The sequence below is a fragment of the Panthera uncia genome, chromosome E1, assembly GCF_023721935.1.
Source record: "Panthera uncia isolate 11264 chromosome E1, Puncia_PCG_1.0, whole genome shotgun sequence".
NCBI lineage: Eukaryota > Metazoa > Chordata > Mammalia > Carnivora > Felidae > Panthera > Panthera uncia.
The window spans coordinates 46,829,411-46,842,968 of NC_064814.1; the positions used below are offsets into that span (position 1 = coordinate 46,829,411).

At 51.1% G+C, this 13,558-nt stretch overlaps 1 protein-coding gene across 1 annotated transcript in view; it reads left to right on the forward strand.

Moving 5' to 3' along the window:
* The window catches only part of MPRIP (myosin phosphatase Rho interacting protein), a 329,117-nt gene that overhangs the window by 160,584 nt on the left and 154,975 nt on the right, over window positions 1-13,558 (forward strand). The window lies entirely within an intron of this gene.

Below are 13,558 nucleotides of genomic sequence, written 5' to 3' on the forward strand. Positions count from 1 at the left end.
GTGAATGTTTTTGTACATTTCTCTGGGTGGACACAAGTGCCCATTTCTGTTGGGTCGATACCCAGCAGCGGGCTGACTCGGTCACTGGGCACACATCTGTTTAGTTTGTGTGTGTTCCACTAAACAGTCGTTCAAAGTGCCCGCACCAACGGGAGCCTGCACTTCTCGCCATCATATGGCACACTGTGTCATGTGGTCCTTCTGGACCAGGGCCTGTGGAAGCAAAGGTGATTGTGACGCATTCTTTTGTGCGCGAGGAACTTACAGTCAAGGACAAGACATGAGGGTCACGGTCCCATAGCCACCATGCAGATTAGGCTCTAAGGACCAAAGATGCTCTTCACTAGTATACAACACTTCACAGTTTGCATCCAGAACTTCAGCCTGCTGGGGCTGGGCGTTGGGTGGGTATCACGAACCCTAGCACACCAGGTGTGAGTCCTGGCTCCCCTGCTCACTGTGGACTTGGTCACGTTACCTGGGCCTCAGTTTCCCCAGCTGGAAAATGGGGGTGATGACAACTCTCTCCTCGGCGAGTTGTGTGAGTTAGTTCCTAGAATGGTTCTGGCACTGGGTGTTGACAGGTGTTATTCTTATAACACGTACTGCTTTTTTGCTCTCTCGTGATAAAAGTTACACTTGTGTGCAGTTGAAAGGTCAGATAGTGATGGGGACTCTGGTCCTAATTCCTGGTGCCACTCAGAGGTTGCTGGGAGGACGGAACCAGCTTTCTTGCAACCTTTTCCTCAGCCACCCTCTCAGCCTGGACAGTCCCACCCCCTGGTGGGGCCGGTCAGGAAGGAATCCTGGTGGATCGCTAAGAGTGAGCCCCATTCTTTCTTCGGAGAGGCTGCCAAAATCCACCCAGCTGCTGTGAGCCCAGGGCATGGCCAAGTGCACTCAGCGGGCAGGTCTGCCTGCCCTGTGACTGTGGAGCCACGGGCATGCCCAGGGCTCCGTCTGCCAGCAGGGCCCTGCCAGGGTCATGATGGGCGCGACTTTCAGCTGTGTCCCTTTCCTTAGCTGCGTGACTCTGGCTCGCCGGTTCCGCCACCGGGCACCACAGCTAGTGCCCTTGAGCAAGTGGTCATACCTGAGGACTTCGGGCGAGTGGGGGTGCCTGGGTGGGGCTTGGCAGGAAGTGGAGGTCTGGGGATGAATGGGGAGCTGTCATGTGGAAAGTCGGTGTGCCTGCAGCCTCACCCAACCTTGGCCCTTCCTTTGTCCTTACCGGGCCTCTCCCGGGCAGGGCCGCTACAAACCGCCTGTGCAGGTGACCTTACCTCTCCCAGCTTCAGTTTCTGGATCCAGCCAACAGGAGTGAAGACGCCTTCCTCCAAGGGCCATTGGGGGTGTGGTAAGGGCATGCGGTAAGGTGCCTGGCACAGAGCAAGCTCTCTAAATGGTGGCCACCAGGGCCTCCCATTCATTCTGGAAACCTCATGGGAGCCTCTACCGCATGCTAGGCATGGTTTCAGACTCGGGGTCCAGAAGGAGACAGACACACCAGACTTCAGGGTGTCAATGCCCATTAGTGGAGATGGGGTCCTGGGGGAAGACATCCCAGCAGAGAGAAGGACGAGTGCAAAGATCCCAAGGAAGCATGAGCTTTGAGCATGAGAGGGACAGACAGCAGTCTCTGCAGTACCCATTCTAGGGAGTGGGTTACCTGCACCACTCTGGGGCCCTTGGGAGTCGCCTCCACTAGTAACGCACAGCTATGCCGTCAGCTTTTTGTAGAAAAGAAGTTCTTCCTGAGACCAAATCAAAGTCCCTCCCACATCAAGTAAAGCCCAAGCCTTCTCCTTTAGGGCCCCCTGGAACCAGAGCGAGCTGGTTCCTCCTGCCTCCTCCTCACCAGCTCCGAGATAACCATCATGGTGGGGAAAGTTAATGAACCACCAGTGACATAAAGCCTCTTCCCACAAACCCAAGGCAACAGATGGGCCTATCTTATCAGCCCCAAGATGTGGTGAGGGGGCAAAATCCTGGAACGGCAACTGGACCTGGGGCACTGAGTGAAGCCTGGGGAACCGGTCTGAGTGCTCTATACAGAGACTGGAGGCTTTTCAGGCAGCCTGTGGGGGAGGGGAAAGAGGTGGGTGGTGCTCATGAAGGTGTTCACGTCAGTGCTTGGTACTCAAAAGGAGAGAAGAAATGGGAGCTTGGGAATCATGCAGATCTTAGCTTCAGGTATGGCTTGGTCCAGCACCCTAAGTTTTTATCATGGCTGGTGGCTCTCCCCCTCTCCCCCATCACCAATTGCAGTCACTGTCCTCTCTGCGATGTGACAGCATTCTCCTCAGGTCTCTGTCCTTCCATTCTTGTTACGCCCTCCCCACGAATCCATTCTCTATACATTTGAAAAACCATGTCACTCCCCTGCTTGACTCCCTCCCTGCCCATGGCATCCTGGTGCCCTGAAAATAGAACAGAAACACCTTATCAAGGCCCCAAAGGCCCATGTTAACCTCCCCAACCCCGTCTCACTGTCCTCTCTCCTCACCGTTCTTCTGTCCCTTGAACACACCGTGCTCATTCCTACTTCACAGACATTGCACCTGCTGTCCCTTCCTGGCACATTGCTGTTTGGCTGGCTCCTCATCAGGACAGCCCAGATGTCACCGTCCTCGGCCCTCCAATACCGCAGTCCCTCTGTTCACTCTCTAGATCAGTGCTGTCGGAAGGATTTTCCTTAATGATGAGAATGTTCTCTCTCTGTGTGGCCTAGCACGGTACCCACTGGTACCATACGTATCATGAAGCATATTCTTATTTCGTATCCTTTACATGATTTGACATTAACTTCATTGTTTACTGTCTGTCTCTGGAGTATAAGCTCCGTGAGGGTAAGGACCGTGTCTGTCTTGTCCACTGTTATCTCTCCAGGGCTCAGAATGGGCCTGGCTATAGTAGGTGCTCAATTCATACTTGTTAAATGAATGAATGAATCCTATGGCCTGTGAATTCTATAACTACCCAGGTCTCTAAAGGCGATGCTGGTTCTGCCCGGGCCTTGCTGTGTTGCCTCAGGTCAGGATCTTGCCTTGTGTGGGCTCAGGGTCTCCATTTATAAAACAGGGGTTTGGTCTCCAAGGGCCCCTCCGGCCTCAAGGCTCTGAGACTTCCTGTTTCTTTTACCGTGCCCAAACTGCCCCTCACTTACCGGTCTCCTTGGTTCTCCCCTCCTCCCTCCCACCCCCCAAGTCACTTCATAGGAAGGATGACCAGACAGGCTTCCTGTACCAGAAGCCTGTGTTTGGGGAGTGATCAAATCAGGCTACGCCGCACTCGTCTCCTATAAACACATGGCCTTCGGGCAGTACTTGTGGGAGATGATGCATTGGTAGCAGGCTGTGGGGGCTGTGTCCTGGGCCAAAGACTGGCAGGCCAAGGGCACGGGAGGAGCCAGGCCAAGGCAGGCTGGCGGCTAGCTGCACTGTGTCTGTGCACCAGGAGAGGACTCTGGGGTCCCCCAAGCCCGGCCCCTGCAGCTGGTCACCCTTGTGCTTCTCACCCAGTGATTAGGGCTCAGGGGCTGGCAGGGGGGTGCTTGGACTCTACGTGCTTCTTATGGCAACTTACAAGAACCGGGCACAGGGCATTGAGAAGCTGGCACTGATCGTGAGTGACTCAAACCTTGACCCCCAACCCCCCACTGTTATATCTCCAGGGCTCAGAATGGGCCTGGCTCTAGGGGGCAGGCCCCCCAGCATCCAGCACTCACACACACTCACACACACACACGCACACACACAGGAACACTCAGCCAAACACAACACACAGACACAGATGCTGGAATGTACTCACACAGAGGCACGGACACAACCAAGACCCCCATACACGCAACAGACGTGCAGGCAGATGCAATTCAACTGAACAGAGCAGACACACGCACAGCCAGTGTAAACACATAGGCAGTCCCGTAGAAACACAGATACGCGGGCATCGGGGCCAGCCAGCTCGCGCAGCTGCTCACAGACACAAACGTGTGGCATCATCTCACACGGTTGCAACAGATACAAAGATGTGTGCGTGTGTACTGCCCTCGTGTACGCAGTCATGGACCCACGGATCAGCATGCCAATACGCGTGTAGAAACATAACGCGGCCGTGCCTATGTATACCCTGAAAGACAGACCCACGCGGACACGCACAGACACGGACGCCCAAGGAGAGGCTATGTCCATACCACACGCCCACACGCACACCCACAGAGCGACTGCCCGCATAGCGACCTGGTGAACCAGAGGGTCAGAACCCAGGCATGCAGGCAATGAGCCTCCACCCCTCAGCCTGGCTGCACGCAGGCCCGCAGGCCGGAAAGCGGCAGCCTCTCCCTGCCCCGGACAGCTGGCTGTCCTCCAGGCCCCGGTGCAGATGGTGAGGCCAAGGCGGGGGCAGTCCAGCTGGTCGCCTGTGTTGCCTGCCTCTTCTCCTTGGCCGTGAGACCCTGAACGACTCTTTCCCACAGCTGAGCGGGCCCTGGACATTGGGGTAACAACCTGGATTTGCGTTTCTTTTGGAAAATGAGAAGATCTCTCCAGACCGGGTCCCACGGGACCGCAGCTGGCTGGCACCACGAGGTCACGGTCCATTTTAGAAGGACCACGAACATTCCAGCTGTCACCCGAATCGCTGCTCTCCTTACTTGCCTGGCCCCGGGGCTACAGCCCCGGAAGTATGTGCTTCAAGGCTTTTGTTTTCCTGCCTATGTGTGTATGTGCAGGTACATCCACTCACGTGTATACACACTCCTTGTTAGTACATTTTTTTTTTTTACAAAAATGGGCTCATTCGGCAGAAACCGTATGAGGCCGTCCACAGATTTTCCCTTAACGTATCATAAATATATTTCTATGCTAATAAATACATACATTCTGGTTTTTCTCCAAAAAAATAATATTAAAAAAATTTTGAAGTTTATTTATTTATCTGAGAGAGAGAGAGAGAGAGAGAGAGAGAGTAAGCAGGGGAGGGGCAGAGAGAGAGGGAGAGAGAGAGGATTCCAAGCAGACCGCACTGCCATCGTGGAATCCAATGCAGGGCTCGAACTCACAAACTGTGAGAGCCTAAGTCAGGCGCGTAACTGACTGAGCCACTCAGCTGCTCCTTAATATTAAATGTTTTAATGATTTTACATTTACAGCAGACAGAGCAACAGAGTTCCCATATATTCTTCATCTAGCTTCCCCTAACGTTAACATCTCGTTTGTATAACCACAGTCCATTTGCCAAAATGGAAACATTAACATTAGTAAAATATCGTTAACTACGCTACGGACTTTGTTAGGATTTTGCCAGTTCTTCCACAAATGTCCTTTTCCTGTTCCAGGACCCCCTCTGGGTCCCACGTGGCATTCAGTCGAAGTCATTTCCTTCAGCCCCTCTAGTCCATGACACTGAGTCTTGCCTTGTTTTTTTGTGACCTGGACAGTTTTGAAGAACATTCCTCAGGGATTTTGTAGAATGCCCCTCAATGTGGGCTTGTCTGGTGTTTTTCTTTCCTTTTTTTTTTTAAAGTCTATTTATTTTTGACAGAGACAGAGAGAGAGAGAGAGAGAGACAGAGAGCAGGGGAGGGGCAGAGAGAGGGAGACACAGAATCCGAAGCAGGCTCCAGGGTCTGAGCTGTCAGCACAGATCCTGATGCGGGGCTTGAACTCACGGACCGCGAGATCATGAGCTGAGCCAAAGTCAGACGTTCAACCGACTGAGCCACCCAGGCGCCCCATTGTCTGATGTTTTTCTTTTTTTTTTTTCTTTTTTTTTTTTTTCCAAAAATTTATTTATTTTTGAGACAGAGAGAGACAGAGCATGAACGGGGGAGGGTCAGAGAGAGAGGGAGACACAGAATCCGAAACAGGCTCCAGGCTCTGAGCTGTCAGCACAGAGCCTGACGCGGGGCTCGAACTCACAGACCGCGAGATCATGACCTGAGCCGAAGTCGGCCGCTTAACCGACTGAGCCACCCAGGCGCCCCGTCTGATGTTTTTCTAACGATGAGACCAGGGTTGCAGTTTTTGTGAGAAAAGAGCACAAGGGTGAGGTGCCCCTTACATCAGGTCAGGGAATACCCGATATCCACATGATTTATCACCGCTGTTGTTAAGGTAAGGGAGCTTGATTTCTCCAGCGTAAAGCAGTGTTCTCCCTTCTGCACTCCGCTGCGTAGACGTCTCCACATTCAAGGGGAGGGGGGCTAAGTTGCACCCATTGAAGGAGGGGGAGCTGCATATGCTCTTACAACCCGATTTTAAATGACAGGACATTTCATTTTATGGGTCTGCCGTCACTTACTTAGCCAGTACCGTCATGTCGTGTGTTCCTGCTGCTTTCAGTTTTTTCCTTTTACAAACAAAGCTGCAAAGGACAAGCTGCGGCTCAACCTCAGATCCAGCAAATATTTTTCAAGCAACTTCTCTGTAACAGGCGCCACACACCCTGGCGAACGGTATCTGTGCCCCTCTTTCGTTTCCTTGGAATAAATTCATGGGTTGGCACTCCCGGGTCAAAAGATAAGCACAGTTTTAAGGCTTTTGATAAGTATCACTAAACAAACCTCCAGGAAAGTTGTACTAGTCTACTGTCTGGATTGACATTTTTTTCTTTTGCAAGCTTTATTTTTTCATATTACAAAAATAAGTCATGTTTTTATGAGATAACTGGAAATTACTTACTGGACATTTGATGATATTAAAGAATTATTTTTTTAGGTGTGATAAAGGTATTGTGGCTACTTTTTAAAAATAGTTATCTTTTAGAGGCACACGTTTAAGTATTTATGGAAGGAATGATATTAGTTGGGGATTTGCTTCAGTATAACATAGGAGGGGAGAAGTGGATGGGGTTTTACCAGAAATGGGACTTGTCTTGAATTGATTGTTGAAGCTGGGTGATTGGCAGGCTGACCTTCAAAGTACAATTCTCTCCACCTGAGTAAAAAGCCGAAAGTTTGTTTAAAAAGTTTTTACAGGGGCACCGGGGTGGTTCAGTCAGTGAAGCGTCCTACTCCTGCTCAAGTCATGATCTCACGGTTCATGGGTTCAAGCCCCGCGTCGGCTCTGTGCTGACGACAGCTCAGAGCCTGGAGCCTGCTTCACATTCTGTGTCTCCCTCTCTCTCTCTCTGCCCCTCCCCTGCCTGCACTGTCTCTCTCTCTCTCTCTCTCTCTCTCCCAAAAATAAATAAACATTAAAAAATGTTTAAGAAAAGTTTTTACATACTATAGAAATCAAGAGCTTAGGTGAGAGTCCCCATTCTTTTATCTCCCATGATTAATTACAACAGTTTGGTGTATGTGCTTCTAGACCTTTCCTATGCAAATACTGACTGTATATTGCAGATACATATATACTTAAAACAGGAATGAGCTACCACTGTATACACCATTCACCCACTAGGGTTCAAGCTTCATATTTTGCAGACGGTTGGCAGCTTCAAAACTCTCTCGTTCTTTAATAGCTTGGTGGCACTCCCCTGGATCAAAGAACCATAATTTATTTATCTGATCCTTTCATGGCAGATACCTGGCACATCTCCAGTTCTCTGCTCTTAAGAACAATGATGCAGTGAACAACATCCTTGTATGTAACGTATCTTTGTGTATCTGTGTGAGTAATTCTACAACCTACCTTTCCAGAAGTGGAATCATTAGGTCAAAGGATATGTATATTTAAAATCTTAACAGAATGGCTACATGGCCCTTGTGGTCGACTTTGTATGTTCAGTGTGTGACAGGCTCTTCCGGTACATACCTGAGGATTATTGTCATTTGGTGCCTGCGGTAGAAGAGCAACATAGAGTCCCAGCTGGAAGGGGTCTCCAAGATCTTCGGACCTTGCTTCCATAGAGGCCACTTGAGCCTCCTCATCTGTAAACTGAGAATAATACTAATCCCAGGTGGCCATCAGGGAAGGGCTAGGAGGCTTTTCTCAAAGCTGCACTGTACCTGCATTTTAATTAAAGTATATGTTCATTTGGGGTGGCTTTGAGGAGACTGGGGGCAGTCTCCCCAAAGGGGACAGGGTACAAAGACCCCTATTAGGCACCACTTGTCACTGCCAGAGCTAACTTCAAAGGGTGATAGTTGGGCTTCGTGAGGTTATATGTGATAGTTTTGAAGCGCTTGCTATGTTTCAGGTACCGTTCTGAACACGTCACGTATATGAATTTATTTAGTCCTCATAGTAACCCTATGACGTAGATGCTATTTGTGGGAGGTAGTCTCAGAGCTGGCCCCCGCGAACCACATCTCCTGGGATTCACGCCCTTGTGTGGTCCACTCCCACAAGTCTGGGGCAGCCTTGTGCTAATAGAATGCAGACGCAGTGTGCCAATGCCAACCTAGTCTTTGAGACGACCGGTAGCTTCTGCTCCTCCCTCTTGGAACACTTTGGGGAACCCTGAGGTGCCGCTGAAGAGACAAGGGGAAAGGCCATGGGGGAGAGAGGAGGCTCGGAGACTGGAAGAAGAGGGAGTGGTCCAGATGGCCCGCTTTGGGGTTACGGTCAAGCCCTCAGAGGACCCAGGCCTGGTCACCATCTGACTGTACTTGCATGAAACTTCCCAGGCAAGACCAGCAGAACAGTGAGAGGCAATAAAACAGTGGTTAAGCCACCCGTTCTGTAGGGATGGGGTGGTTTTATGTAGCAACACCCACCTGAGACATGACGTCTACTGGGACTATCCCAGGTCTGTCTGACCTCAAAGCCTTTTCCTCTTCACACTCCCTTAACCAGCAGTCCTCGCCCCCGCATGGACACTGGGATCCCTGCAGAGCTTTTCCAGAATACCTGGGAATGAAGGCTCAGAGTAGGTATTTTTTAAATCCTGCAGGATTTGGGAAACATGGCCCCATCCACTGTTTCCAAAACTTGCCTAAAGACAAGAAATGCCTGGCACCTTTATTTAAAAAACAGATTCCTGGGGCGCCTGGGTGGCGCAGTCGGTTAAGCGTCCGACTTCAGCCAGGTCACGATCTCGCGGTCCGTGAGTTCGAGCCCCGCGTCGGGCTCTGGGCTGATGGCTCGGAGCCTGGAGCCTGTTTCCAATTCTGTGTCTCCCTCTCTCTCTGCCCCTCCCCCGTTCATGCTCTGTCTCTCTCTGTCCCAAAAATAAAAAAAAATAAAAAAATAAAAAAAAAAACATTGAAAAAAAAACAGATTCCTGACCTCCAACAGATACACTGATTCAGACTTTCCATGGGAAGGCCCTGGTAAGCTGCAGAGTTAACATGTTATCCCAGGTAAACCTTATTATCAACTTTAGAAGAAAAAGGGAGAGAGAAGAGAGAGCTCCCAGGTTGGAAGGGCTGTTCGGCAGTTTCCTATTGAGTTAAACGTGACACTTATACCAAAAGCACAGCTGTCCCCCTCTTGGGTGTTCCCAACAGAAATAAAGGCATGCATGAGGATGTCCCTAAAAGCTTTATTCATAATGTCCCAAACTGGAAACATCCCTGGTGGCCACCCACAGGAGCACGGCTAGGTGAACTATAGTTTAGCCGCACCGTGGACTATGCGGTTGGCAGTGAAAAAGCATGAGGTACTGACACACGCCGCAACACGGATGAATCTCGCAGACCTACTGTGGAGTGTGAAAAGCCAGACACACAGAGTACAGATTCTACTTGTACACAGTTCAAGGACAGACCAGACTAACCTACAGTGATAGAGATCAAATAGTGGTTACTTCTATGTTTGTGCCTGTGTGTGGGGGAGGTTCTAGAGCTTGATTGGAGGGTGGATGTGTGTGTGTGTGTGTATGTGTGAGTGTGTGTGTGTGTGTGAGAGAGAGAGAGAGAGAGAGTTCTGCTCCCTCCTAAGATGCCATGCACATAGCAGGACTTCCTTGCACTTGGGGCCCACTTGAGAGGACTTTGCTTGCCTGTTCCTTTGTTTATTGCTTATTTGAAATATACATTATACGTTGAGATGTATACAATAAAGTGAGCAAATCTTAAGTGTACAGCCCAATGAACATTTTACATTGAGTATTTGGCCTTGCGCAAAGTGCTCTTCTAGACTCCTGGAAATGGAAGCCAAGACTATATAAGACACAGAGCCTGTTTGTGTGAGTTTTATAGTCTGCTGTGGGACATAGGACAATACAAGCCAGAAGAGTAAGTTTTCATTCATTCACTCGGCATGTGCTTTGTGAACACCTACTATGTGCCAGGCACTGAAGCCAGCACAGGAAATGCTGCAGTGACCAAGATCCGGCCCTGCAGTCATAGTCTAGTCAAGTTTTGGACAGCAGCACAATGAAAGGTTAAATATGCTTATTCCAACTCTTAAATATTTCCCAAGTTCATTCTGATCTTCTCTCACCGACCCCATCTTAGTTCAGGCTCCTACCATCTCTACTTTCTGGGCTATTTTTTTTAAATATATTTTTTAAATGTTTATTTATTTATTTTTGAGAGAGAGAGCACACATGCACAAGCAGGAAAGGGACAGAAAGAAAGAGAGAGGGAGACACGGAATCTGAAGCAGGCTTCAGGCTCTGAGCTGTCAGTACAGAGCCTGACGCGGGGCTCGAACTCACAAATTGTGAGATCATGACCTGAGTCCAAGTCAGACAACCCAGTGAGCCACCCAGGCTGGGTGGTGGCTCTGGGCTGTTATAGCAGTTTCCTCGTAATCTGTGTTTCTAGTCTTCTGCCTCTGATTTATTCTCCAGGCCAACAGCCCTTATTCAAGTGCTCAATCTAAAAAATTCAGTTAACGGTTCGCTGTGTGGGCTTGAATCCTCACTTAGAGGGTCTGTAGTGTGATCACAGGCAAATTCCTTAAATGCCCTGGGCCTCATGTGTGTTTTCTGTAAAATGGAGATAAAATAATAATAACGATAACCAAAACAACAACACCACCCCCTATCTCCCTGAGGAGGTTGAGCTTTAATGTATCATTACAGGTATTCATACATCAGGTGCCAACCCTTCGCTCTCACTGCTTGTCCCTCCTGCTTCTCTGCACTGCCCAGTAATGTCGAGGTGCTTCTATATACGGATACACCCTTTGCTTTCAAGTCCCTGAGCTCACGATGCTCCTTCTGTCTGGAATGCCTTCACTCTACCTTCTCCTGGCTGAGTATTCCTGGGCTCAGGACTCAGCCCAGGCACTGCCTCCTCCAAGTAGCCCTCCATGAAGCTGCATCCAGAGCTGAGTGCTCTTGTCTGGACCCCTACAACACCCTAGATTGAATTTGTCTGTCTCCTGTTTCTATTTGAGCTCCTTCCAGGCAGGCCTGAATCAAAGGTTTTTTTATACCCCCAGCTGTGGACACTTCCTGTTCAAGACAGGTGCTGGATGTGTCCACTGACTTGAGCAGAGCAGGCCAAGCATTTTCTTAAGGCAAGTGGCCTTTGAGTTTGCCTTGAGGCATGGATAGGACTTTTAAGAATTATTTTAAAACAAAGTGTCCATGCGCACATTACCAAATCCGAGGGGAACAAAAAGGCTTACAGTGAAAATTAAAAGTAGGTCACCTCTCAACCACCCAGCACCCCTCCCCAGAGGCCATCATTGGTATCAGTTTCTGAGTATTCTCTGCAGGCAAGAATGGTCTGTCTCCTCTCCTACGCGTGCACTTTTTTATTTTGCAAAAATTTAAACCAGCAGAAGAGTTATAAGGATAGCAATAAACACTCTTTGCCTAGATTCACCAATTAACATTTGGCCACATTATGCAAAATATTGCACAAGCATTATATCATGTAATGCTCACAACAACCATATAATCATGCCAATTTTGTGGATGAGGTAACTGAGGCAGCAGGCAGGTGAAGACACTTGCCCAAGGCCACAGAGCTAGAGAGGGGTGGAGCTGGGCTTCCCCCTGAGGCTGCCACAGGACTTTGATCCACCTCCCTTCGGTTTGCTTTGGAGGAAAGCATTTTCTCACACTAAGTTGAAATCCACCTCCCTGGGATATTCACCAGATGATCAGTGGAAAAGTACACAGCTCTGGAAGCATTTGCTACTTCTCCTAAAACCTTCTCATTCCCTAAGCAACAGCTGCTGTCGCTGCTGTTAACACATGCTTCAATGTCACCTCCTCTGTGAGGGCTGAGTTAGCTCACCCCACTGTTTAAAGACTCCCGTGGTCAACTTCTGGCTGCCAGCAGGATGACATTTACACTCCCGGGCTTGGGATCCAAGGCCCAAGGCCTTGGGTGATCTGGCCTTGTGAATCCCTTTCGCCTCTTCTGTCCTGCTCCTTCTTCCTCTAACCTCCACCTCCAGCCGCTCTCAACCTCTCACCATCTGCTTAAATTTCCCCTCCTCCTTGAAGCCACCCCTAATTCCCCAAAGAGCGCACATCCGCTTCTTTGGGTCCCTGGATCTTCTGCCTGTGCCTCCTTTAGTCTTCTCCCAGTTGGTCTTTTGGCCATGAGGCTGGACAGTGTAGGATTGGAGTAACAATTTGGCCCCCTGGCAGAGCGACCCTGCACAAATTACTTCAGGCGTCTGAGCCTTAATTTCCTCAAACACATAATGGGGGAAAGAATGCCTAGCTCAGTACCTGGCATAGAGTCAGCCTTCACTAATCTCCCATAATAGAACTGACAGCTCTTCAAGGCTGACTGACATCTTCTCTTAGTCATCCCTTGAAACTCTACCTCCTATTTCTTAACTTCTCGGAGCCTCAGCTTCCTCATACGTAAAATGGGGATGATGATGGAGAGGCTGTGAAACTTTAATGAGCTAGCGCATATCAAGCACTCGGGACAGTAGCCCCTATGGATAATGCTAACTACGGCGCAGAGGGCGGGGAGGGGGCTGGCACACAGTAGGTGTCAAATTAATCCGCTCAGAGCTGGGCTCGGGTGTCCAGAAAGGGCGCGGAAAGACGAGGTTGGAAGTGAGAGGTTTGCAGAACCAGCCGGGAGGTCGGCTCCGCCCCTTCCCCCGCGAGCCCCCGCCCCAGCCCGTGCAGCTGTCAGGACCCAGCCAGCTCCGGCGCCAGTCCACCAAACCTGAACGTCCCATCCCGGCGCCCCCACCTTCCTTCGCCTACACAAGTTACCTTGCGCCCGGCTACCCTTTGTCCCCGCCTCCGATTTCCATTGGCCGAGGGTTTTCTTTGTTAGCTGGAGCGCTCCCCTCCCATTGGCCGGAGGCGCTGCCGATCGCGTGGAGGGCGTGGCCCCTCCCCGCGCGCTGCCCCTATCGCTCCCTCCTCCCCCGCCCGCCCGCCCGCGCGCCCACCCGCCTGCCCCGCCCCGGGAGTGCGCGAGGCGCTCAGCTACCATTTGCTGCGGCCGCTGGGCGCCGAGGGCAGCTGTGGCGGCGGGGACCGACCCCGGGGACCGGCAACTACCCGGCGCCTGGGAGGCGGGCCGGAGCGCGGGGAGGCAGCGGGCCCGGGAGGCCGCGTCCATGGGCCCGCGGAGGCCGGGCGGCGGCTGTGCGGGCGGGCGGCGGGGACTGCGAGCTCTTTAAGGGCCCGGGCGCGGGGCTCGGCGCCGAGGTGCCCCGGCGCGCCGTGCAGCGCAGCGCCGTCGTGCGAGGAGAGGCCCCGCTCGCGTCCCGGGGCCCGCGAGGCCGCCCTGG